Source organism: Acartia tonsa, chromosome 2 (assembly GCF_053477335.1).
Source record: "Acartia tonsa isolate MP-2025a chromosome 2, ASM5347733v1, whole genome shotgun sequence".
In the NCBI taxonomy this organism is placed as follows: domain Eukaryota; kingdom Metazoa; phylum Arthropoda; class Copepoda; order Calanoida; family Acartiidae; genus Acartia; species Acartia tonsa.
In genome coordinates this window covers 45,661,482-45,688,771 of record NC_137261.1, presented here as the reverse complement: position 1 = coordinate 45,688,771, position 27,290 = coordinate 45,661,482, and the positions used below count along the sequence as shown (strand labels likewise).

Below are 27,290 nucleotides of genomic sequence, written 5' to 3'. Positions count from 1 at the left end.
TAAATTTATTTAGGATCTACAATATTTTGATATACATGATACAAAATATATTTTTTTTATTTAATGAAAAAAAATATATTTCTTTTATTTTATGAAAAAAAAAAACATTTACTACTTTTCATCCCTTTTGTCCTTGTTAACACAGTATAAACTTTGTACAGCAGAGAAAGAGTGGGCAATGACAATAGTCCCCAAAGTTTTAAATAACGTTTTCTTATTTATTAGCTTAACAATTTTGGGGATTGAGTCAATTTGAATTGGTTGCATCAATAGGTTGAGTGTTCACACTTTTAAACCACAAATTTTAATCTACATAAGGGGTTATTCTAAGTATCATCATCGGGGATGTATATTAATTTATCAGCCATTGTCTTATCCCTTTAGATCCATTACACTCACTACTGTATACAACTTCTAATTTAATTTGCTTTTGTGTATTGATAAAACAATATGCTTATGTGATAATATGAGGAAATGACCGCACACCGTTGAATTGGTCTTTTCCCCCCCAACTAATTTGTTTCACTACGCCTCCCACTGTATAAAAGTAGTCAGTAATTAAGAACGATAAATCATGAGATATTTGATCATGCACGTAATGCATGGACCCACCATATTCCCCACAACCAAAATGACAACAAAATATATGACGTTCAATCAAATCAACTTATTATTAAATCTACACATTAATAAATGTCCATATAACAAAACAACAAAACATAAACAGAGAGATCGTTTTTTGAAGACTGAGTAGGATTCAACATTTTATACTTTAGAACAATGTGAAAAACTCATGTCTTTAGACAATTTAAAAGTTATATTTCATGTGTAATTGATAACCCACTTAAATGATTACAAATACAAAACTAGTTCAATATGTAAATAAAAGTGTACTGTGTTTTGTTAAAATAAAAAAAATCATTCATTTTGGTAAAAAATATTGCACACTTAATTGAACTTTTCTGTTAATTTTTAACGTAAAATTAATTTTTTTTAAAATTCTTAATTTATATGTATGCTATGGAACAATTAGTTGATAGAATGTTACCCATGTACTTATTCAATTCTACTTAATTTATTTATTAAAGCTGGGGGGCTAAAGCGGTGTTTATTTCTATATACAAATTTTGGGGTGAAGTAGACCCCCCCTTAAAATGTTTGAAAATAAATCAGATTTAACCATCTCAAAAAAAAAACTTTTTTTAAAATGGGGGGGGGGGGTTGGCAAAGTAATGACCATCTTAACGGGATTCTACTTAAAGCCACTAACATATTGGTTCTTTGAAAAGTTTTTATTATATTTTATTCATATAATAGCTATTTCATCATTGTTCATAGTTTTCAAATCCAACTACTGCGTCATCCTGTAACTGTTTTTTTAGGCCTAGTTGGAAAATAGACCTGGAACAATATTTTCTTAAGATTCCCATCCCTTATCCCTGATCTCAGTAACCACTGAACCGATTAGATTCACTCTTCAGGGTATATACCTATTGGTCCTGCGGTGGTTTTAAGCTATTTTCTTGGGGGGTGGGACACTAGTAATTTATAAATAAAATGAAATTTTATTAAAATTTAAATAAAACTTAATATATATATTAAAGTTTGTGTGTTTAATTTAAACCTTAAAGATTTCCCAACATAATTCATCGTTTTTAACATAAAACATATTTTATAATATATATTTCTTTTTCTACCATTTCTAAATTAAAATAATAAAATTACCTGCTGATTGTTGGAAGTGACATTTTTCGAGAAATTAACACATAAAATTTCTGAAAAATTAAATAATAAATAAGTAAAATTTGATAAAATCAGCAATATTAAAATACATAAAATATAAATAACAAATATTTCTTTATAGAATTGTGAATGGATTACATTTATTGAAAAACTGAATCCCCAGCAACTTTCCCTTGAGCTTCAACATTCCCACGTGGGTCTAGCCGAAGCCGTAGATCGTAGGTTTTAGGCTTCGCCGCAGGACTAGAGCCAACTGTAAGAGCTTAAAACATATTTTCTTAAATCATCCAAAATTTTATTTATTTGGCAAAATGAGAACTTTAGATAAATTCTTACCATCTGACTGCTGATAATGTTCTGCTTGGATGATACTCAATGCTGGCATAACTATTTATATACAAACGCAGCTTGTCTTCACATTAATACTTTTAGCTTTTGTCAACCAATTGATATTTCTTTTTTACTGTTTGTCATTTCTATTCTATAATTTTTATTGTTAGGTTTTACCAATAAAGCAATCTAATTGAAATTGTAAAAATTGTTTTGTTTTTGGTAACAGACAAGGGTAGGTTTGGTTAGAGTATTTATTTTCTAAAAGCGAATCTTTTCTATAATTGGGGTCTGTATGTTCGACAATTTTACGTCCGTACGTCCCAGGGATAAGGGATGGGAATCTTAAGAAAATATTGTTCCAGGTCTATTTTCCAACTAGGCCTAAAAAAACAGTTACAGGATGACGCAGTAGTTGGATTTGAAAACTATGAACAATGATGAAATAGCTATTATATGAATAAAATATAATAAAAACTTTTCAAAGAACTAATATGTTAGTGGCTTTAAGTAGAATCCCGTTAAGATGGTCATTACTTTGCCAACCCCCCCCCCCCCATTTTAAAAAAAGGTTTTTTTTTGAGATGGTTAAATCTGATTTATTTTCAAACATTTTAAGGGGGGGTCTACTTCACCCCAAAATTTGTATATAGAAATAAACACCGCTTTAGCCCCCCAGCTTTAATAAATAAATTAAGTAGAATTGAATAAGTACATGGGTAACATTCTATCAACTAATTGTTCCATAGCATACATATAAATTAAGAATTTTAAAAAAAATTAATTTTACGTTAAAAATTAACAGAAAAGTTCAATTAAGTGTGCAATATTTTTTACCAAAATGAATGATTTTTTTTATTTTAACAAAACACAGTACACTTTTATTTACATATTGAACTAGTTTTGTATTTGTAATCATTTAAGTGGGTTATCAATTACACATGAAATATAACTTTTAAATTGTCTAAAGACATGAGTTTTTCACATTGTTCTAAAGTATAAAATGTTGAATCCTACTCAGTCTTCAAAAAACGATCTCTCTGTTTATGTTTTGTTGTTTTGTTATATGGACATTTATTAATGTGTAGATTTAATAATAAGTTGATTTGATTGAACGTCATATATTTTGTTGTCATTTTGGTTGTGGGGAATATGGTGGGTCCATGCATTACGTGCATGATCAAATATCTCATGATTTATCGTTCTTAATTACTGACTACTTTTATACAGTGGGAGGCGTAGTGAAACAAATTAGTTGGGGGGGAAAAGACCAATTCAACGGTGTGCGGTCATTTCCTCATATTATCACATAAGCATATTGTTTTATCAATACACAAAAGCAAATTAAATTAGAAGTTGTATACAGTAGTGAGTGTAATGGATCTAAAGGGATAAGACAATGGCTGATAAATTAATATACATCCCCGATGATGATACTTAGAATAACCCCTTATGTAGATTAAAATTTGTGGTTTAAAAGTGTGAACACTCAACCTATTGATGCAACCAATTCAAATTGACTCAATCCCCAAAATTGTTAAGCTAATAAATAAGAAAACGTTATTTAAAACTTTGGGGACTATTGTCATTGCCCACTCTTTCTCTGCTGTACAAAGTTTATACTGTGTTAACAAGGACAAAAGGGATGAAAAGTAGTAAATGTTTTTTTTTTTTCATGAAATAAAAGAAATATATTTTTTTTCATTAAATAAAAAAAATATATTTTGTATCATGTATATCAAAATATTGTAGATCCTAAATAAATTTAGCTGAGTAATTTACCACATCGTATTAAGGACATCTTTCCGTGGATAATAAGTGAAAACAAGGTTCCAAATGCCTGAGCTAACAAAACTGGTGCTAATATTATGATATTTACTTACTACTCATTTAAAATTTCTGTAATATTAATAGTAATAGAGTAGCCCCGCTACTCTAAATTATTTTGTTTTATACCAACTAAGAACTAACGGCAAATTTTCAGATATTTAAATTATTTTTTTTAAAAAGAATTAATTAATGATTATTAAAATCTCAAAAGCTTTTTTTCTAAGTTTGTTTCAAAAATTAATTTAAATACTATGAAGAAAAAAAATACTTTATCGATGTACTTAATAGCTTAATGTACTTTTCTTCAATTTATACATGGAAACGTTTTATGGGGGCGTTGTTCAAAAAAGTGGTTTAAACACCACCAATAATTAAAATTTAAACAAAAATAAAAATCTGTATATTAATGTATTTTATATACATAGATATATTTAAATCTTTTATTACAAGCGACTTTAGATAAAGTATCAATTAATTCACATGCGTCGCATGTGTTTGAATGTATTCGCATCAATGTAAATTATGTTTGCAGGGATAAATGGAGTTGAAATATGGATCTTGAAATTGTTGGCGAATTTTATCTATAATTTAGATGTCTGTCAACCCTTAACGGTCGGGGGGTGGGGGCGTTTTTTTTCTATCCTGTTTTTTCTATCTCATTTTCCATTTTTTCCATCCTGTTTTTTCTATCTCATTTTCTGTGTGTGAAATATAAAGAGCCCAAACTGCTTGACTTTTTAAGTATGGGTGTGACACATAACTGAGAGTTGGAATTTTTTGAATATCTCCATCCTGGAGGGCACAGGATGCCAGCAAACCTGGCAGGGTCATCCAGGTAAAGAGCAAAAATATTTTTTTGACTAAAGCATTTTATCATGCCAAAATACTAAAAAATCCTCTAGTAGTACATCCTTATATAAAATACAGGTGTTCAAGTCACTTTCAGGTTCCAGGTATGATCCTCCAGGTCTCCAGAAATCTTTAAAAGGCTCCTGTGGCCGCAATTTTTTACTTAGAGACTTCAAATTTTAAACTTCAGAATTTCTTACATGTCTACATTACATATTAAAATTTCATGAAGATCCGCCGCCGTTTTCCCGCCGACCGCCGACTGCGGCGGCTTGCAGCTGCCAAGTACAGCTGCGGCCACAGAAATTTATATTTTGATATTTCTAATGTAAAATTTACATAAAGATAAACATTTTCTGGAAAAAATTTTTCTTCTAGCTTCAAAAATAAGAAAATTACAGCCGTTTGAAATTTTTAAGTAAAAAAAGACCTAAAAACAAAGGTTGTTAAATAAAAGGGTGAAGGAAGCGAAAATTGACTTAGACTTATTAAAGGTCGGAAATTCATTATTAAACAGGGGACTTGCACAAAAAAAATTAGTCCTCTAGCTCTGACAGGAACTGAGATAATAAGGGGGGCGTTGAACGCCCCCCCCCCCCCGACCGATTAAGGTGCGGCAAGGGGCCCGACTGTAAAGGGTTAATGTAACTTTTTTACTACATTTATTTTTAATTTTTTATATTTTTTAGGTATTTTCCTTATAGGATTTCAAACAGAGTGATAGATTAACAGGGAGAAAAAAACAAAGTGAGTTGCAGTGTAGATTTGCTTTTAAAAATTAGTTTATTTGCCAACATTTTCCTGCCATTCAACTTTCTCCTCACCCTCAAATGGTTAAAGATTCAAAAATAAAACAAATATATTCTGTTCAACTACAGTTCAAGTGTACTCTGGCTGAGAAAAATATTGGAAAATTAATCAGTATTATTCTGTTAGTGAGTAAATTCATATCAGCTTTTATATAATTAAAGTCTGTCTGTCTGTATGTAAGTTTATTATCCTAGCAGAGTTAGCTCTTCTGGTTAAATTAAACAGGTTAGAATTGTCCTATTAATTTCAAACTTTGTATAATGATTCCTATAATAATTAGGTATGGTTTTTGAATTGTAGCAACTTTATAATTGTTACTAGAAAGTACATCTAAAACATGATGATTTTTTATTTATTCAGCTAATTTTTGGGATTCTGATTCCTATTACAACAAGGTACATTGTTATAAACAAATCATCTCTATAAATAAGTTGAAAATGTCCTTAAAAATTCTCCTGTATTAAAGAAGATTGCAACAAATTTACTTTACTTCAAATTTTTTTTAGACCTGTGTTTAGTATTCTTCTTATTAAGTTCTGATACGCTACAAGTGTTTATGTTCGTTTGTCCTGCATTTCAGAGGTTTTCTTATATGGATGTTGCCAAATGAGGAAGTCTGTAATAAGATATGCACCAAAGGGCAATAATAGGTAAATTTTGTTAATTTTATTAAAATTCATGTATAATCATATCCATATTCCATAAAAAAATTTAAGGTGGGAGTTTGTACACTTACAGATTTCATCCTGGGACAAAACAGCTCTAGACCAGCCAATTTTGTATGTAGTCTATTACTGTAATCATAAACATATAAAAAACTTAATTGGCGTCGGCAACCGCCGTAAACGCCGAACATGGCGGTTTCCGTTATTTGCCGTTTTTCGGCGATGGTTAGAAAAATATTTTTTTGTTATGTAAACTAAGAGTTCGTCCTAAAATTTGGTTATCATAGCTTTAGATTTGGCCGCTCTACAGCTGTTTTAATATTTAGCGGCTGGCAAAAAAAATGAAATAAGGGGGGAGGGGGGAAGTCAGTACACTTATAGGAAATGAAATTCAATAGCAAATTTTGCCCTGGCTTGTTTTTCTAGTTATCAACCTAATTCTTTTTGTAAGCTCTCTTACATGACTGGATCTACCCGTAAAACTTTAAAAATTTAATTTTGTGACTTTCCCTCTAGGGGCTAGTGGGGCAAAATAACCCCCCAAACACAAAAAATTTAGGTTCTGAGCTTATTTTTAGAGATATTGAGTTGATTTTTTTTTCCAGAAAACTTTTTTAACATAACCAAACTAAGTAAACATTACAGATTTCATTTTGAGACTTTCCCTCTAGAGGCTAGTGGAGCAAAAGACTCCCAAACAGTAGAAATTTTAGTTCTAAGCTTATTTTTAAAGATATTGAGATGATTTTTTTCAGAAAACTTTTTAAACATAACCAAACTAAGTAATCATTACAGATTTCATTTTAGAACATTCCTTCTAGGAGCTAGTGGAGCAAAAGACCCCAAAACACTGATATTTAGGTTCTGAGCTTATTTTTAAAGATATTGAGATGATTTTTTTTTAGAAAACTTTTTTAACATAACCAAACTAAGTAATCATTACAGATTTCATTTTAGAACATTCCTTCTAGAGGCTAGTGGAGCAAAAGACCCCAAAACACTGATATTTAGGTTCTGAGCTTATTTTTAAAGATATTGAGATGATTTTTTTTTAGAAAACTTTTTTAACATAACCAAACTAAGTAATCATTACAGATTTCATTTTAGAACATTCCTTCTAGGGGCTAGTGGAGCAAAAGACCCCAAAACACTGATATTTAGGTTCTGAGCTTATTTTTAAAGATATTGAGATGATTTTTTTGTAGTAAACCTTTTAACATAACCGTACTAAGTAATTATTATAGATTTCATTTTGGAACTTTCCCTCTAGAGGCTATTGGAGTAAAAGACCCCCCAAACACTAACATTTTAAATCTGAGCTTATTTTTAAAGATATTGAGAAGATTTTTTTTCCAGAAAACTTTCTTAACATAACCAATTAAGAAATCATTACAGATTTCATTTTGAGACTTTCCTTCTAGGGGCTAGTGGAGCATAAGACCCCCAAACAATAAAAAATTAAGTTCTGAGCTTATTTTTAGAAATATTTAGATGATTTTTTCCAGAAATCTTTCTTAACATAACCGTACTAAGTAACCAATACAGAATTCATATTGGGAATTTCCTTTTAGGAGCTAGTTGAGCAAAAGACCCCACAAACATTAAAAATTTAGGCTCTGAGCTAAATTTTAGAGATATTGAGATGTCTGTCCATCTGTCTGTCAGTCTGTCCATCAGTCCATCAGTCTGTCAGTCAATAATACTTTTGGGAAAATGTGATTTTCTAAGCTGCCATTTAAGATAGAAGGCTAAAATTCTTTGTCAACATTTAATTTGTTGAAAAACTGCTTAATACAGGATAATGTTTATGGACATACTTACATTTTTAGGACTTGATTATAGAGTTGCTTCGCTTATAACATTATAGTTTGTTGTCCCAGGAATTAATACACCAAAAATCAGATCAATCGGATGATTAGATCACAAAAAATTTGTTGTTAAAAAAGTAAAAAAATCAACATGTTTAAAATGGATGTAGGGACATTTTGGTAATGGTTATAGAGTTGCTACGCTTTCTAAATCGTACCTAACTATTAAAGGAATCACCATTCAAAATTTGAAATTGATAGGACAATTCCAACATGCCTAAATTAACGAAAAAAGCTATCCGTTACGGACGGACGGACGGACGGAACGACCCTAATTATAGAAAAGCTTCGCTTTTAAAAAGAATATTTAGCAATCCTCATAAGAAAATAACAGGATGTTTGTTTAATAGGGGGGAACTTCAACGCCCCCCCCCCCAAACCTATAAGGTCCAGAAAGGGTACCGACTGTTAAGGTTAAACATAGAGTAAATTCGCTACTAAAACTTAAACTCTAAAGTCATCCTAGATGTAACACGAATGTTATTTAGTTTCCTGCGAAGTTGTCTCCGATACAACCGCTAATTTTTAAAATCAAATTAATGTTTTTGTTATACAAAATAATAATCCTTTAATAATTTTTAGTGCATTTAAATATAGAATGTAAATATTCTAAATAGAAAAAAATAATTTCTATCTAGGCGTTGCAAAGTTTTAAGTTCGCCAAATTTGAGATATGCCAGAAAGCCGGACCCACCTTTTTCCCCACAACCGTCATTTTGATAGCAGAAATTTTCCATTGTTGTCATTCTAATAGCAGAAATTTATGTTTACTTGAATTAATTTAGCCAATAAGGAACTGGAGAAAGCGTTGGTTATTAATTAATTGGTTAATGCTAAAAGCAAGTTTCAGGCTATTGGATATTGGCCTACAGCCAATTAGGAACTGGAGGAAATGAGTTGATTTTATAGGCAAAAAAGAAAAGTTGCCCCATCACTTTAAAAAGGAGGCTGAGACCTAATTTTCGGTCAGGTTTCCCATCCCTTATCTCTGAATAGATGTTGTCATCCTTGTTTAACCCTTACAGCTCGGGCCCCAATTCCCACCTTAATAGATCGGGGGGGGGGCTCCAAGAGCCCCCCCCTCTATCTCGGCTCCTGTTACAGATAAAGACGTAAAATTTTTTTCTGGTGGTTCATGTGTATTTTTAGAGAAAATTACTTTTTCTAGTCATAGCAGCCAGGCCGCTCCTTAGCCGCTTTTTAGCGGCCAGCCGCTAAATTTTAAAACAGCTGTAGAGCGGCCAATTTTGCAGCTAGGATGACCAAATTTTAAAACGAACTTTTATTTTTCATAACAAAAAAATTACTTTTTCTGATCATCGCCAAAAAACGGCAAATAACGGAAACCGCCATTTTCGGCGGTTACGGCGGTAAAACGGCGGTTGGCGGCGCCGATTAATATTTTTATCTGTTTGATGTTGCTCAAGGATTTACCAAAAAAATTTATTGGACTCTAGCTGTAATAGAAGCCACGATATTCATGATATATGTCTGTAGTAAAAGCCGGACAAAAATCGGTCATAAAGTCGGTCAGGGAGCGGTCAAACGGTCATAACACATTTTTTCTCAGAAGGTCATTGATATCTAAGTATTCACCAAAAAAAATTTAGGTTTCTCCTTATACACAAAAGTCATAATGTAGAAATTAAGATTTTTTTAGAATTTTTTTCTAATTTTGGTGCTACCCAACCGACTTTGACCGGACACCACGACCGACACAGACCAGATATCCTAATAAAATCAACTCTTGCCGACGTATAATTACTAAACTTAAAAAGTCATGAAGTCACAGCACTCCATCTTACCTACAAAAAAAATGAGATTGAAAAAACTAGAGGGGGGGGCTCTTGGAGCCCCCCCCCCCGATCTGTAAGGGTTAACTTATTATTCTGGTTTCCAAAAAAATAAAGAATTGTATCCAGTATCATTTCAATAAATGCTTTTAATGTAATTGGTTTACTGCTTTCAATAGAATATTGTATTGTATATTGCATTGTCTTTAGACTGTAATACATGTATATTCGTAGAAACAAGGATGACAACATTCATAAAAGTGAAGCTTAGCATCTTATACAAGGAAAAAACGAGCATTAATGCCACTAGAAATTACCACTCTTACAATAAAGATAGTTATACTATGCAAAAAAAGTGTAAAAACCTGAAAAAGTAAAATAGATGCATAATTTTATAATGCTTGATTGGATTTTTTTGATCAACCAATAAACTTTGAATTTACATTTGTATTATGAATTCTACATAATGTTTTAAAATTAATTATTTTAACATCCCCAAATTAATATTTCCATTCTAAATAGATGTCATATGGACGTATGGACAAAACCTTGGAGAAAAGCGTTGCTTAACTTTAGAGTAGCTTCACTCCTAGAATTTCAGACACAGATAATGTGCGGTAGTCTTTGGTGCTCAAACAAAACTAAAAATATTTGTCTAATCACTTTTTAATTTACTTTATCAATTAGGGAGTGAGAGTAGATTAACGCTCCCACCCCCCTGATATCTCAGTTTTTGATATAACTAGAGCAATCCTGTTACTTTTATTTTAGGATAAAAATATTTTTCTTTCCTTTTTTTATATTTGATTTTGACTTTACAATTAGATAAAACACATAAAATTATAGTTTTACGAATCCCTACAAAGATATACCTACTTAGTAAAGTCTTTGAGTTCATGATAATCTATGGTACACACTTCTATACTTAACATTTTGTAAAAATATTTTTCAGTGACATTGTTAGATATACATATTTCGGTATTGTATCTTATTATTGATCTGCTTGTCTGCAGAATGGATATACAATACGTGGATATATTGACAGGGGATAATTTGTCGTCAAACAAAGTTGCTAATATTGACCTCATTTATTTGTCAGTTTTTTATCAAGTAGAAGGGGAGGAGATGGGGTAAAGAAGGTGGATGATAGTTAGCCAGCTGGAAGTATCACTTTATTAAAATGTGTTAAAACCTGTTGCAACATCCAAGTAATTATATATCGATTGTCTGCAGTACCAACAATCCCTTATTATAGAAAATCCTATAAACTTTGTGCAGTTATTGTATCAACATAAGACTAAAATTATTCTAGTATTTTTTTTTTGAGGTAAATATAAAATTGCTTGATATCGAATAAATTGTCGACACAAAATTATATGTCAACCTATCAGAAATGTGTACATACCACCTCAAGCCAGCTGCAGTCAAGGTTATACACCCAACCTTGACGATATTTACCTGGATCTTGGTGACAACTACTACATCCTTGGCGACCTTAATGCCCACCATGATCTGTGGTTAAGCAATTCAACACCTAACGCAAGGGGTAATGCTCTTGCTGACTCAGTAGCTGCCCAAAATTGTGGTATTATTAACGAAGACCTGCCCACCAGAGTGACAAATGATGCTGCAACATCACCAGATATCAGTATAGCTTCAACCAACCTGCTACCTGTCACTAACTGGTCCGTAGAAAGAAAGTTGAGCTCTGACCACCTCCCTATTACCATTAGCTTGACAGCCGAACTTAAAAGATCTAATTCTAGACCTTTCACATACATGAACTTTTCTAAAGCTGACTGGCCAAAATTCCAGGAATTTACCGAGAACATCTTCGAGAATGCCCGTCCTATAAATAACATCCACAAAGCTGAAAAGTTTTTCCGTCAGACTATTCAGAAAGCCTCCAGAAAATTCATCCCTGCAGGCAGGATTCCAACAACTTTTAATGCTCTACCGACGGAAGCTGTAAAACTAATGGGAAAGAGAGACGAGATCCGTACAGCTAATCCAGCTGATGCCAGACTCCCTGACATCAACAAAGAGATCAATCAAAAGATCAACCAACATCGGAAGAACAAGTGGCACGAACACCTTGCCAGCTGTAAACAAGGATCCAAAAAACTATGGTCAACAATCAAGAGACTAAACAACAAACCTCAACAACCTGACAATCAAGGTATATATTTTGATAACAAGGATTTCACAGATGCGAAGAAAATAGCAAATAAATTTAACCATCAATACACACCTTCATCCAACAAAAAACCTCTACAACAGCTGAGGAAAACTCTTCGTTCTCTGAAAAAGAAATCAAAACATCAACCTGTTGTTTTCTCTTCTGCCCAGACACTAGCAGCCATCAAGAAAGCCAAATCATCTAAAGCGCTTGGACCTGATGGGATCTCACCCATCATGCTAAAAAATCTTGGACCTAATGCCATCAACTTCCTTACCAAGATTTTTAACAAGTGCATGGCTACATCCATCATTCCCAGTATTTGGAAAACCGCCAAGATAATTCCCCTTCTGAAGCCAGGTAAAGCTGCAGATCTCGGTCCAAGCTATCGTCCTGTTTCTTTACTTTCACCTGCCATCAAGATCCTGGAAGCACTTCTTCTTCCCATGATCAATGATGCTGTTGTACTTGCCGACCATCAGCATGGCTTTCGGAAAGGGAGATCTACCAACACTGCACTGCAAACCATCCTTGACCATATTAACACCGGTCTGAACCGCAAGAAACCTGTCCACAGAACCGTTTCAGTAGCCATTGACCTTTCACGTGCCTTCGACACAGTTGACCATCAAATACTCCTGGAAGATATTAATCAGCTCAACATGAATGACTACATCAAAAGGTTCCTGTGTTCATATTTACGTGGTAGGCAGACATTTGTTATGTTTAGAAACTCAAAATCTAAATATAGGAAAGGTAAACAGGGTGTACCACAAGGAGGGGTTCTCTCACCCCTGCTGTTTAACCTCTACATGTCCAAAATGCCTTCACCACCTGGAAACATCAAATTAGTATCATACGCGGATGATGGTAACATTCTTAACTCTGGCCCTCTGATTGAACCTGTTGTTAAGGAGATCAATGAATATTTGATCACCCTTGATTCATGGTTTAAATCAAGGAATCTCTTCATCTCCCCCTCTAAATCATCAGCCACAGTGTTTTCAACATTCTCTGGTGATGTTGGAAGAGAGCTTGATGTTGAGATTAATGGGGAACCTGTGCCTACTGAAAAGAAGCCTAAGATCCTAGGAGTCACTTTTGACGGTCTTCTTTCCTTCAAAGAACATGTCAGCAACATTAAGACCAAGATCCTTGCTCAGAACAATGTTCTGAAAGCTCTTGCTGGCTCCACCTGGGGGAAAGAAAAAGAGGTAATAATCAACACCTACAAAGCAACAGGTCAGTCCCATCTTAACTACTGTTGCCCTCTTTGGACCCCTTCACTTAGCAAGACATCATGGGATGAACTCCAGGTAGCTCAGAACCACGCCCTTAGAGTCGCCACTGGCTGCCACAGGATGTCTAACATAGACCATCTCCATGACGAAACTAAGGTGATGAAAGTGCGTGATCACTGTGAGATGATCAGCAAACAATTTCTACTTGCCACCCAGAAACCTGATCATCCCAACCACACTGATCTCAGCAGACCTCCCCCCCTCCGCCAGATGAAACAATCCCTATCATCTAAATTTGGCAATGAAATAAAGACCATTGCTCGCAATCTGACGGAGGGAAACTACAAACAAAAACTCAAGTTTATCCACACCAAATCTGTAAAGGAGGCCCTTAGCAGATATGACAACAATAAAGTTCTGCAAACACGACCACCAGAAATCAACGGATCTGAGAAAAGCCTCCCCAGAACCACCAGATCAACTTTGGCCCAACTAAGATCTGGCTACAGTAGCTACCTAAACAGCTACAAATCCCGCATCGACCGCAGTGTAATAGACAAGTGCCCCCACTGCGATAATAGTCACACTACTGCCCACCTTTTTAATTGTCCAGGCAACCCCACAGACCTCACTGTCACCAGCCTCTGGAACAAACCCATGGATGCCGCCAGATTTCTCAACCTGGCAATTGATGACGAAAATCATGAAGAAGAAGGATAAGGGCTCTAGAAAGAAAGAAAGATGTCAACCTATTACATCTAGGTTTAACTGAGGAACAATTTCATTGCTATCAGACAACCAAAGGCATTCCGAAACCTAACAAGAACGAGTAATTGCAAAATGTCACCAACAAAAGAAATATAAATAAAAAGTTTGAAAATAAAAATAAAAAATATTAATTCCTAATTAGATTAGTTTTTTTCGTGGTTTTAATCGGCTTTGGCCGCACGGCTGCGGTTGATAATGTGGCTATAGTGGCTTCAACTGAGGGTTGCTGCGGCTTACTGTGTCAGATTATTCCTTTAAGCTGTCCAGCTTTTCCAAATCTATGAAGTTTGTTGCGGCTCCGGTGATTAAAGCTTTGTATAGATAACTGTAGCTGGCGCTCCATCTTCTAAAAATCTGTGTGGCTGAGACACAAAAGGTCTAAACATATTATGTTTGCGTGTATGAAAAAATAGTTATGTGGTACGGATTATATTTGAATACTTGTATCTCCAGAACTGCAGCACTCGTAGCATCGACCCTACCCATCTAGTCTATCTTGGATGTGGGAGGAAGGAGAAGAAAAATGCCCCAAAGCCGATCCCAAGTCTTTTATTCGTTATTACCTGAAATCTAACCAGTTGAGTGTTTAGCAAGTTTTTAACGGACAATTGTTTTCGGCAATATTATGTTTGTATTTTTATATATTAAATCTCTAGTAAATATTACATTCTCGAAAACGTGAGAATGTGTCTATTTATGCATACCTGGTCTAATATGAAACTATGCATAACATAAGAAAATATTTCTGTGGTAGGTATTGCATTTGCCTTTACATACAAATAAAGGAATATGTAAATATGTTATAAAATAATTGTCTACAAGGTTTGGGGGGAAACATCTAGGTTTAGCGTCTGCATTGTTTAATTAGGTTGGTTCAACTACATAAGGGCATAATTTTGAAAATGAACTACAATATAAAAATATTAGCAGCTGAAGATTTTCCAGAACTTGTGCGTCAGAAATGGATTGCTGCACCAATGGATATTTTATCACTTAGATCTTACAACAGATTTCCATGTTCTCTAATAAAGGGAAGCACTCAGCGGGCTAAAATAACGATTCCCCCTTTTCCACCCCGTTTACCTCACATCTTCCCTCCTACGGGATGATCCAACTAACCAATAAACAAGTTCTGGTTATGTTAGCATTTTTCCTGTCATAATATCCATGTTTATTATACATCCCTTGCTGAGCCTATTTTTTTTATAATTTGAATAGTGGCAAAAATTTTTTTATGTAAAACATTTATCCGTATATCCCTATTTTCACATGAATATAAAATACATACAAAATTGCAGTAGAAAAAAATATTAGAAAAATTATACAAAAAAAAAGAAAATTAGTAAATGACAAGGTAAATAATAATATTAAATTCTTAGTTTATAAAAAATAAAACCATTATTTAAATTGCACAAAGGTATGAAGTAAAACTGAACTTATGTATGTCTTTCAGTTGGTAAAATATGACTCATTGATTTTAGACTTCTTAGAAACATGATTTTACAAATAAAGAAAATCGCATTCGAACCTAATATTCTTTCTAGTTAAATATAAAAAATAATAACTTTAACTACATGGCAACCAATGACATTATTTTATTGGGTTTTGATCCCTTGCGAAGTTGGAAAATGTAAAAAAAAACGTTTATGTAAGATTCTGGTAAGATCTTTAACTGTTCGTAAATAAAGAAGCTCTTTTTATTGAACTAAAAACCTGCGCCTCAAGGACAGCCTAAAACCATCCCAAAGCGTAAATCTAAAATAAAATAGTATAAAACCATCCTTGAACTTAAAAGAAGCTTCTTTAAAAAAAAGATTAATCAATCGGTTCAGTAGTCATTGAAATCTTAAGCTTCATACAGAAAAAAACTACTTTTATATAAAAGGATAAGGTAGGTTACCATTTTTGTTATTTAGACAAACAAATTAATATGAAAGGTAGATTTGTGTGTTTATTGTTACCTATACTCAGCAGCTATACATCAGCTATTTTTGAGCCTTTGGTATGTTTTATAGGCCATTCAATATTTGTAAAGAATCAAAACAGATTAAAATTGGCGGCTTATGAACGGCTGCCGAGCACTAAAACGTTGATACAAAAAATGAGTCTTAACTTTAAAAAATAAATATATTTGCTTAATCAAGTCTAACTCTAATACAAGCTGTGTATATAAAAATATCTGACTATGCATGAATATAAATCTCAACATTTAAACTAAATGCACCCAATTCAAAGCCACGTATATGTATAGCTACCATATTTTAACAGGAATGATATTCTACAAGTAATCTTAGTCGTTTAAAGAATCAAAATATTTGAACAGTATGCAAGTACTAAAAGAATCTCTCTGTGTCTCTCTTTCTCCAATTTAATAATTGCCTACCTCAGTTTATGTTTCCTAACTCATCAGAGCACCAGAAAGTACTGACACCCTGCAAGAGTTTTTTTAGTCTATTATTCCTTCTGATTTTAGAGCTAAGCTATTATGGATGTTGTCATCCTTGTTTTATTATAGTTTGGCGAAACTTAAAGCTTTTTAACTGCAGTATACCTTCTTATGTGTGCTCAGAAAAATGTTGAACTTCTTGCCCTAAAAACTAAAATTTACTCATTTTTATAGAATTAACTTCTAAATTGTACGCATATACAATAATGGATATACATAGAATATACCTGGACATTATGACAGGGGAAATATTGTCTTTAATTAAGGTAGCTAACATGGACATCATTTAATGGTCAGCTCATTCATTAATCAGGAGGGAATAGGGGGGGGGGGGGGGGTGTATTTTAGTCAATACAAGTTTTAATTTTTAAGAGTACTTGATAATCTTGAGATCCAAGAAATAATAAATCCATTTCTACAACAATACATACATATATGAAATTATGTTGGTATGATTTGTTTGTATTAAAGTTAAAGTTTTGTAAACAAAGAAAGGTAAAGACAAAGAAAGCTAGCTACGGAAGTTTGGCATGGCAAGCGCTGGCCTGGTTTTGACATTACAATATTAAATATGTTAACCATATATTTAAATAACACAAACATAAACAATACATTTTAATCAGGGATCGGAAGCCTCACGTAAGCCGCGTGTAAGCCTCAGTGAAATCGTGATTTTATCACTATAAAATTCAGCTGGATGTATAAAACGGCTCTTTAGCAGACAATCCTTCTTTCTGAAATTTTTTTCTGCTCACAAGCAGGTTTAAAACTGAGGCTTATGCGCGGCTTACGTGAGGCTTCCGATCCCTGATTTTAATAACAATAAGAAAATACATAAAAAATTTGATAACATTAATTGTAAAACAATTAAATATTATATTTATTGACATAAGAGAACTGATAATTCAAAATCATAAATGCTGAAAAAATGGTTTATATAAATAATACCATATACCTTATCATTTTCATAGTCAAATATAAAATTTAGTCATCTTTAAGACATAGATGTTAGATATAATTTTTTTTAAATATCCACCCATTTATAAACATTTTACATCAACTGTGTGTACAGACTTTTGCTACGGGGATTTGAGCTTTTAGAGTGTAAAAAAAGGACAAGACACTTCTGCCTTTCTTTCATTTGTTTCATTTGACAATGTTATCCTTGTTATTAACAACAGGTTGAATAAAACATGTAAACTACCTAACTGGTTAATTATCAATTCAGAGATAAGTCAAGTTTTGCAAGAATATAAAGTGATAGGAAAATTGCCGATAAATTGGTGTAAATCCTCAATGATAGCACAACAAATTACCTCATCCGTAGATTAAAATAAGTGCTTGATAAGGTTTGGACAATCAACTTACTGAACAAACAATTAAAAATTCAATAAATGTTTTAAAGTTGTTAAGTCAACGTTATAGGAAAATGTTATTAAAAAACTTTGGAGACTAGTGTAATAAACAGCCCGATGTCCCCTCCCTCCCTGAGTTTTTTTCAGGTTTTATTTTACAGTTTTACCCTTACTCATGTAGTCAAAGCTGTTTTAAAAATACAATTCAACTTTTAAATGAATAATAGCAATACATCAAGTTTGGGGACTTTTGGCGGGGGAAAATGCCGACCCCACATATTCAATCTTAGTTTTAAAAAGAAAAAAGGTACCCTCCCTCAAGATAGTTTTAAACCTTTCATGGTCCTATGAGAAGCTTCAATGTAAAGGAGAACTACATCGGTTCAGCGTTTAGCGATAACCTTCGGTACAAACAGAATGACAGGATTATTTTAACAAGTGTGTATAAAGGGCCGTAAGTTGCCCTGTTATAAAACGTTTTGCCAAGTCGGTTATGACGCTTTATTTTAAAAACACCAATGGTCTCCCTCTTTCTTTATAAAATTAGAATATGTAAATTACTTTTCTTTTTCACAACTTGGTGTTTAATTCAGTTGAACAGAGAGATAAATTTTCCATCTGTCCTGTCTGGGTATAGCCTAAATATTTCTTGCATAAGCGTGCAGAAAGAGGGTGTAGTGGAGAGTCAACATCTTTCTTCAAATTAAAAATGGATAGACATGCCTTCTGCTCTTTTTTCTAACCTCTATTAATTTCACCCCCCCCCCCACTATGGTGAAACTCTGTGCACGCCACTAGTTTCATGGGGTATAAAACTTATTTGAAATATGGTTCAAGTTTATAATTACAGATATACGTTCATACGTATAATACGTTAATTTTTTATATGTTGCGAAAATATTTTCTTTAAATTTTTATTTTAATGTCAATATTTCTGTTGTGTTATGATTGTTCTATTAAGAAATGTTAATTTAATAATAAAGATAAGGAGGGAAATGACAAACTTTACAAACTTTACAAAAGAAAAGCGTCTCTTCATAATTCAAAAATCATGAAAATAAGTATTAATTTGTATTTTGGTAAAATATACGAAAATAATTTTCAATTAAATGATTTATTCATATTGAATATTGAATTCAATTTGAAAACAAATTAAATTTCATCTCTTTCCCTTACTTTTCAGAGATAAAGGTTACGTTAATTTATTTGCCCAATCAGACAAATAAGCGGACAATTAAATATGTATTGGATTGTTTGCTTTTACAAAGATTGGTTGTATAACAGTTGCAAAATTTTTAAATACAGGATCCATATTAGATTTTCAGACTTTAAAAAATGTTTTGTACCATAAAACCACAATTTACTTTTTTACAATTATGATGTAGCCGGCCGCGTGCTTGATTTAAAAATAACACATCAAGAATCCATATGCAAGGTCTAAATCTATGGGACTAAATCAGGAATTGACTCTGCAACAGGGACTATTTTATAATTCTTTTTCTAAAGAATAGAGGTATCTAATATGAATGAAATGTATACAAGGGTTGGCTTAAAACGTGATCTATCACACTAAAATATTTTATAGCTAAACCGGATCAAAAATTTAAACTAAAGATACCTTTCATAAAAAAAGGCTGTTTATGATTCTTTAAACTTTGCCAACTGGCAGATTTATTTCTTAATCCCTGATCTTTGATTTCTGTGATATTTAATGAAAAACATATGTTTTCTGGATTTCAATTTATGATTCTTCACAAATTTTTAATTTGCTAGGATTTATTATTTTTAAAAGTGAAGCTTTTCTATAATTAGGGTCGGTCCGTTCGTACGTCCGTACGTCTGAGACGGATAGCTTTTTTCATTAAATTATAATCATTACCAGAATGTCTGTACGTTCATTGTAAACATGTTGATTTTTTACATTTTTAACAACAAATTTTTATGTGATCTTATTATCCGATTGTTCTGATTTTTGGTATACTAATTCCTATGACAACAAAGTACTATATTATAAGCAAAGCAACTCTATAAACAAGTTCTAAAAATGTAAGTATGTCCATAAACATTATCCTGTATCAAGAAGTTTTTCAACAAATTTACTCACAATTTTGCTTTGACTCTTATTCATTTATATTCTGATTTTCCAGTTTTGACACTATACAAGTGTTAATGTCCGTTTGTCCTACCGTTTCAGGGCTTCGCTTTTATGAATGTTGTCATCCTTGTTAAAATGATGATTTTGGAGTAAAACAGCATTTTATGTAAAAAAATTACAAAGTGAATTACATAGAGAATCCTTTTATTTCACAAAATTCATTTTCTTGTATATAAGTCTATTATTGCATTGCCGACAGACTAACGGATGTTTAAAGAAGTTATAGACTTGATTATCAGATGTGTTTATTTGAATAGTAGCTAAGCAATTCATTGAAATGCTTCGGCTATTGAAAATGTTTAATTTAATTTATATAAAATGTATTGTAAATATTAACAATGTAGATTTTCATTATTTTTCCCCTAAATTAGCAAAAAATGTATCCTCACCCTAAAAGAATATTTATTTGATATGATAATAAGGGAATATTGTTATATTGGTAATCAGACATGCTAAACTAAACCCAATACAACACATAATCCAAGCTATTTAACAGGATAATATTTGGATATAGTATATATATGGAGAAATTGACTTAATAATTATAAGAATTACTAAACAAAAATTCCTATAAAATTTCTCAGGAATTGTTTTTTTATTTAGCTTTACAAGTTTAATAAATCTGAGTAAAAAGAAACACTTATTACTGGGTTAGCATAGAAAATTGTATATGATTTGGCCTTTTATCTTTAAAAAGCGTAGTTCTACAAATCAGGTGAATGGATAAAAATCCTAAAGTCTAATTTCTATGAATATATTTTATCCATAAATATTGTATCTAATATAAAATCTTATAAGGGATCATGATTATGCGATGATAGAGGGTTGATTCACAATACACATAAATTATTGTGAACCCGCAATGTTACAAATAATAATTTCAGCCAATCAATAATTATATCTGGGGAAAATTATCTGTTAAACATAATGTGTAAAAAATACTAATATAAGGTCAATATTCTATTTTATGCGTAGCACTAGAAAGATTAACATTAACATTAATGGATGTTTTTATTTTTTTTTTTAAATTAAGATCTTTTTCCTTTAATACGATGCTTTATTTTTTTTCGTTGCGGACGAAAACCGGTTCTAATCCAGCGGATATTAGTCAGTTTCGAAGCCTTACTGGAAAGTTATATCCCAGACCCTTTAACGCCCCCCCCCCCCCCAAATATTCGCTACACTTAATACATTTTTTTAAATATAAATGTAAGAACATCCAATATTGCAAATTTACCGAAGAATCCCAAACAAACAAACACACACACAATCATATGTACATTGTATCAGAGATAAAGGTAAAATATAATTGTTCAGAGGTTTATTTATATTATATTCAATTAATGTAAAATAACAAATTGAATTAATTTGCTTAAACCACTAATAATAAGTATTTATCTTATTGTTCGAATCATGGAAAGAAAAGAAAGTATTTTTACAGTGGCTTTTGATAGATTATTTTAGGTTAGGAAATAAACAGGGTTAAGCCCCCCATAAGAACTAGAAATAGGAGAAAAGCTACTGTGAAATATGACGAAACCTGCTACTTTGTTTATTTCCATGATCGAACCTCGTAAAAGTGTCTGACTATGACGTCAGAAAAAATTAACAATTAACCAATGAGAGACCGCTATATATTTTACCATTAGTCAATTACAGTGAATACTGGCTTCTCATTGGTTAATTGTTAATTTTTTCTGACGTCATAGTCCGACACTTTTACGAGGTTCTCCATGATCCAATTGTTCTTTATAAATTAATATTAAATTATAAATCTTCTTGGAAAAGTAGAACACTGTTTATCGAGATAATAATGGACACAAAAGACATACTTACACACATGCTACCTCTTTTATCCTATTATGATGCTGTGAGAATTGGTGCAAAAAATATGACGTAACAAAAAAAATTAGCCAATGAGAGTCCACTACCATTGCCGCCATTGGTCAATAACGGCCTCTCATTGGCAAATTTGTTTTGTTACGTCATATTTTTTGCACCAATACTCACAGCATCTCCTATTATATGAAGTAGTAAGGTTTTTGTCTGAATATTAAGATTTCCAAAACTTCTTCGTTGATTAAGCTCTCCATATTTGGGAAGTTACTTATCACTTTAATCCCTGCTCATTAAAGCTCATAGAAACCCTTCGTTGATTCTCATATTGTACGTGCAGCTCATTCAGCTTCTAAACCTCTCTCAGAGAAAATCCGGAGAATTATGAGAGCAAGAGAGGAGAGGAAAGGGAGATAGATGGAGAGAGAGAGAGAAAGAGGAATTTTGGTTTTAGTCGTAACTCAACTCTTCAACGCAGAGTAAGAGAACGTCAAGTGATAATATGTGTACTGAAAACTAAACTAAAATAGTTTTTTTTGTTTTATTTGAAACAATCAGTGTTACTTAGCAGGTTAAAAAGTAAACTTTTTAAAAAAATTAATTCCTTGGAAAACTTCTGAAGTTAACAACTTTTTTTACCTTTCATCTATGACCATTTTATACAAAAAAAAACAAAAAGTTTATTTGGATTTCTTAAAAATTTCAGATCTTGGATATTGAAAAGTTGAGGTCCGAATGGGGTGTACTTTTCAAGGAAGCTTTATTCTGTATTTAGGTGGTTTTAGTTATTTTTCTGAACTTCACCGGCCTTCCTTAGAGGCTAGGTACGAAGCAACTAGTCTATGATACTCTAGCCTATTTTTTTTTTTATAATATCTCTATAACTTTAAGAATGATTTTATATAGGAGGGAACATTTAGAGGCAACAACTTTTTCGCACATTGTTTAAGATTCCTGTAGCATCCACTTTTATTAATGCCGACTTTTGTTTATACCAATCAACATTGTTAGCTGTATCGAAGCCATTGAAAAAAAAGTAAAAAAAATTCTTATCAAGCGCTGTTTAATAGACTATATAAGTTTGAAGGAATTTTAATTAATATAATAGATTTGAAATCTGCATAAAATGTTAAGGTTTTTTTTTATAAAATTCGTTTTTTATATAATTCTTTATTTAAAGGCGCAAATACGATTTAAGTTAATTAATTTTGACATCTGTGATTGGTGGATTGAAAACTATCTGCGCTCTGATTGGAGAAGCTTAAGTGTCGTACATCATTCAACCAATTAGAGCGCGGGTAGGTTTCAATCTAGCTTTCCTATTGGTCAAAATAAATTAACTTAAATCGTATTTGCGCCGTTAAATAAAGAATTAAATAAAAAACGAATTTAATAAAAAACCCTTAAAATTTTATGCAGATTTCAAATCTATTATATTAATTAAAATTCCTTCAAACTTATATAGTCTACTGTTTAATAATGTGTTTTGTAATGCATTACAACATTAGAAAAATAGGTAATATACAATCTTTAATAAGCTCTTGAATGGCTAATTAAAATATTTTGGCTGATTATGAAGCCTAATTGGTTTAAATATCCAATTAATCTGCTAATAAAATTGCTCGTTATTTTCAAGTAGTCTATTTTCAAAAATTTGTATGAAATTCTTGATATTTACCAATTATTAGCGCATCTATTAAATTCATTAGTGTGTTGTGGGGCTCGGCAATTGCGCCTCAATCGCACATAATCCTAAAATTTTAACCCGCTTGAATGCAAAAAAAAAGAAATTATGAAAAATGGATTATCTATTTAGGAACAGGTTTAGACATCCAGATTAATGTTAAAGTTATATGACGATTTCACTAAGGCTTTCGCGCAGCTGCCAAGCCCTAGTATGTTACTATGTGACAGCTGCCAACCCCTGGTATGTTACTATGTTACAGCTGCCAAGCCCTGGTGTGTTACTATGTGACGCACTGCCAAGCCCTGTATGTTACTATGTGACAGCTGCCAAGCCCTGGTATGTTACTATGTTACAGCTGCCAAGCCCTGGTATGTTACTATGTGACGCACTGCCAAGCCCTGTATGTTACTATGTGACAGCTGCCAAGCCCTGGTATGTTACTATGTTACAGCTGCCAAGCCCTGGTATGTTACTATATGACTCCATAAAGTAAAGTGGGGTTAAGTAAAATTACTGTACACACACTCAAACAATATTTTTAAAAACGAAGCTTTTATATAATTAGGGTCGGCACGTAGGTCCATACGTCGGTCTGTTATGATTCCCATGACAAAAGGTACAATACTGAGGCATCTCTACTATGAAATGACAAATCCTAAAAGCATTTTCTTTTACTCTATCCTACATACAAGCAATTGCAACAAACTTATGTACAATTTTGTTTAGACTTACAAATTAATGTTCTTACAATTTACAATAGTTATTGTTCGTTTGTCCGTCCTTCTGATTGTAAAGAGCATCGTCTTTATTTATGTTGTTATTCTTGTTCGATGACTTTGTGAGAAGAGGTATATAACAATTTAAGATTCGTACATAAAAAAATATATTTTTCATATTCATTTCCCCCTATTTTGTTTCTTTGAGTATTTTTGTTGGAAAAATATGAAAAACATTGAATTATTAAACTAGCTATTTGTATCTATAAAATATGTTAATATAAAACTGCAATATTTGGAAATAGTTCCTTTCGTGGAAAACGCCCCTTAAGGGGCGATTCGTCATATTTTTAAAATGGCTTTTGATAGTTTATTTTAGGTTAGGTTAGGTTATATTGGGTTAGGTGATTGCCCCACAGGCTAGAGCCCCCCGCAGAGGCTAGAAGTAGGAGAAAAGCTACTGCGAAAAAACGAAGAATCGCCTCTTAAGGTGCGTTGCAACGAAAGGGACTATACCCCAATATTTTTTACTACAGCTAAACTATTTAAACTAAGGAACCAATACTAGAAACCTATATCTACTATTACGTTAGCCAAGTAAATTATAGTTTGCAATGCAAATATTATATTTATGTTTTATTGTAAACACATGTATGTATAAAAGTTGAGCTGCAGCCTAGGAACAAAAAAAGTTGGGGGATGAAAATATGAAAAGTTTTAAAAATAATATTATGAATAAAGAGAAAAATAGCATTTTTATGCAAGATCTAAAGGGATAAGACATGGCGATAAATTGATGTACATCTAATAATGATACACAAAATTATCCCTATTATAGATTGCAATTAGTGGTTGAAATATTTGGACAAACAAACATTAAAGATTCAGTAAAGGTCCCTAAAGTTGTTGAGTCAACAAATAATAAAACGTAAAAAGAGCTTGGGAGACTAGTGCAATAAATAGCGCAATGTCACCCCCCTCCCTGATTATTAAGAGAAAAATTGATGCAAGAGCAAAGGATGAAAACTTGATATGATAACTAAAGTATAGGGAAGCTATTCTATAGCTAGTTAAGTTTACCAGGGAGGAAGGGGATAATGGACTATTCGTTACAATAATCCACTAATCTCCATTTTTTTATAATAACGTTGACATAAAAAAAACTTTGGGGACTTATATGGAATTTTGATTGGTTGGTTTAAAAAGTTGAGTGTTCAATTGTTACAACCATTCATAGAAGGGGCGATTTTGTTTTGTTTCATTGGAGATACAGATCAATTTATCATCTATTTATCTTTAGATCCCTCGAAGTTTGCCCTTTTAACGTTCGCTTTACCGTCAGCAAAATTTAACATTGCAAAATATATTTCTAAATTCAGACATATACTCGCAGCACTGTTGATTTAAATTAAAACAAGGATGTCAACATCCATAAAAGCGAAGCACTGAAACGGTAGGACAAACGGACATTAACACTTGTTTAGTGTCAGAACTGAATAATTAGAACAAAAATGTATAAGAGTCAAAGCAAAATTGTAAGTAAATTTGTTGAAAAACTGCTTGATACAGGATAATGTTTATGGACATATTTACATTTTTGATTATAGATTATAGAGTTGCTTCGCTTATAATATCATACTTTATTGCCAGGAATCAATATACCAAAAATCAGATCAATCAGATAATTGGATCACTTAAAAATTTGTTGTTAAAAAAGTAAAAAAAACGTAAAAAACGGAAATTCTGGTGACGGATATAGAGTTGCTACGCTTTCTAAATCGTACCTAACGACTACAGGAATCACCATGCAAAGAACAATTCTAACCTATTTAAATTAACGAAAAACATATGGTTATTTCTTGTTACCTTTGGGTAAAGGAACACAACCTTGCCATTTAAAAGTTTTATTACCTTGAAATCTACATCATAAGTAGGTATAAAATAAATAACATGGCTGTAAATAGAAATACATAATATATCTAGTATATGAAGATATTGTACAATGCATTGAAACATTTACTTTTATAGTTTTGCATTTCTATTATAGATTCTATTTAACCATACATTTCTTCTTATGAATAACTACAATTTATATAAGATTATTTTCAGGGATGTAGCATTAGTCATACTTTCCTTAACTCTATTCTCAATAACTAATAATCCAGGGGGCCCCTGTAGAAATAAATCTGGATGGCTTCTGTGTCCGCCAGGATTTGGGGATAAATTTCTCTAGCAATGTTACATCTTTTGCCATTTTAAATCATTTCTATAGCATCCCTTTTTCCTGTTGTTAATGTTAGTTCTTGTTGCTGTAACGCGTTCGCATCTAATCCAAAGTTGCAAAAATATATATTTCGTTTACAATAAGGTGGTTGAAAAAGGTTCAGTAAGATACAGTAGTAAAGTATTTGTTATCCGTTAATATCACGCCAATCACTAAACATTCATTTTATGCACCCTTTTTATATGTAAAAGGCAGGTTTTTATCCATTTTTTAAGTAAGTAGTAGATCACATATGCGTGTCCAGTAAATTTCGAATACTCTATGTATTTTTAAATAATATGGGGAAAAAAGATATTGAATTATTTTGAGACATACCAAATTAAAATAGATGAGAGATAAAAAGAAAGATATAAAAGGTAGATGGATAAAAAGATAATAAAATATACACATTGAATTATGATAGATGAAAGCCTTGCCCTGAAGTATACAGCCAGAAATCCATTTGGCTGCAATATACGTACAAACTGTAAAAAGATATTTGCAAAAAAAGTACAAAAAAAAAACGTTGCATATGTAGCAAAAGTATAGATGGAGAAAATATTTTCTCTGATGCTATTCAAGCTAGACGGTTAGATTCCCTATACATATTATTATTCAATACATAATTTACTTGGTTGGTTTGTCAGTCATGTTACACAAAAATAAATATTAAACAATAATTATTTTAAAAAATTACACCTTTAAAAAGATATAGATCTACAAAACTGTGTTTCTATGCATTATTTCTAAGAGTGA

General features: G+C 32.1%; 1 protein-coding gene across 1 annotated transcript in view; it reads left to right on the top strand.

Moving 5' to 3' along the window:
- The window catches only part of LOC145311985 (ATP-dependent translocase ABCB1-like), a 516,884-nt gene that overhangs the window by 195,391 nt on the left and 294,203 nt on the right, over positions 1–27,290 (top strand). The gene's annotated exons all lie outside the window — the stretch shown is intronic.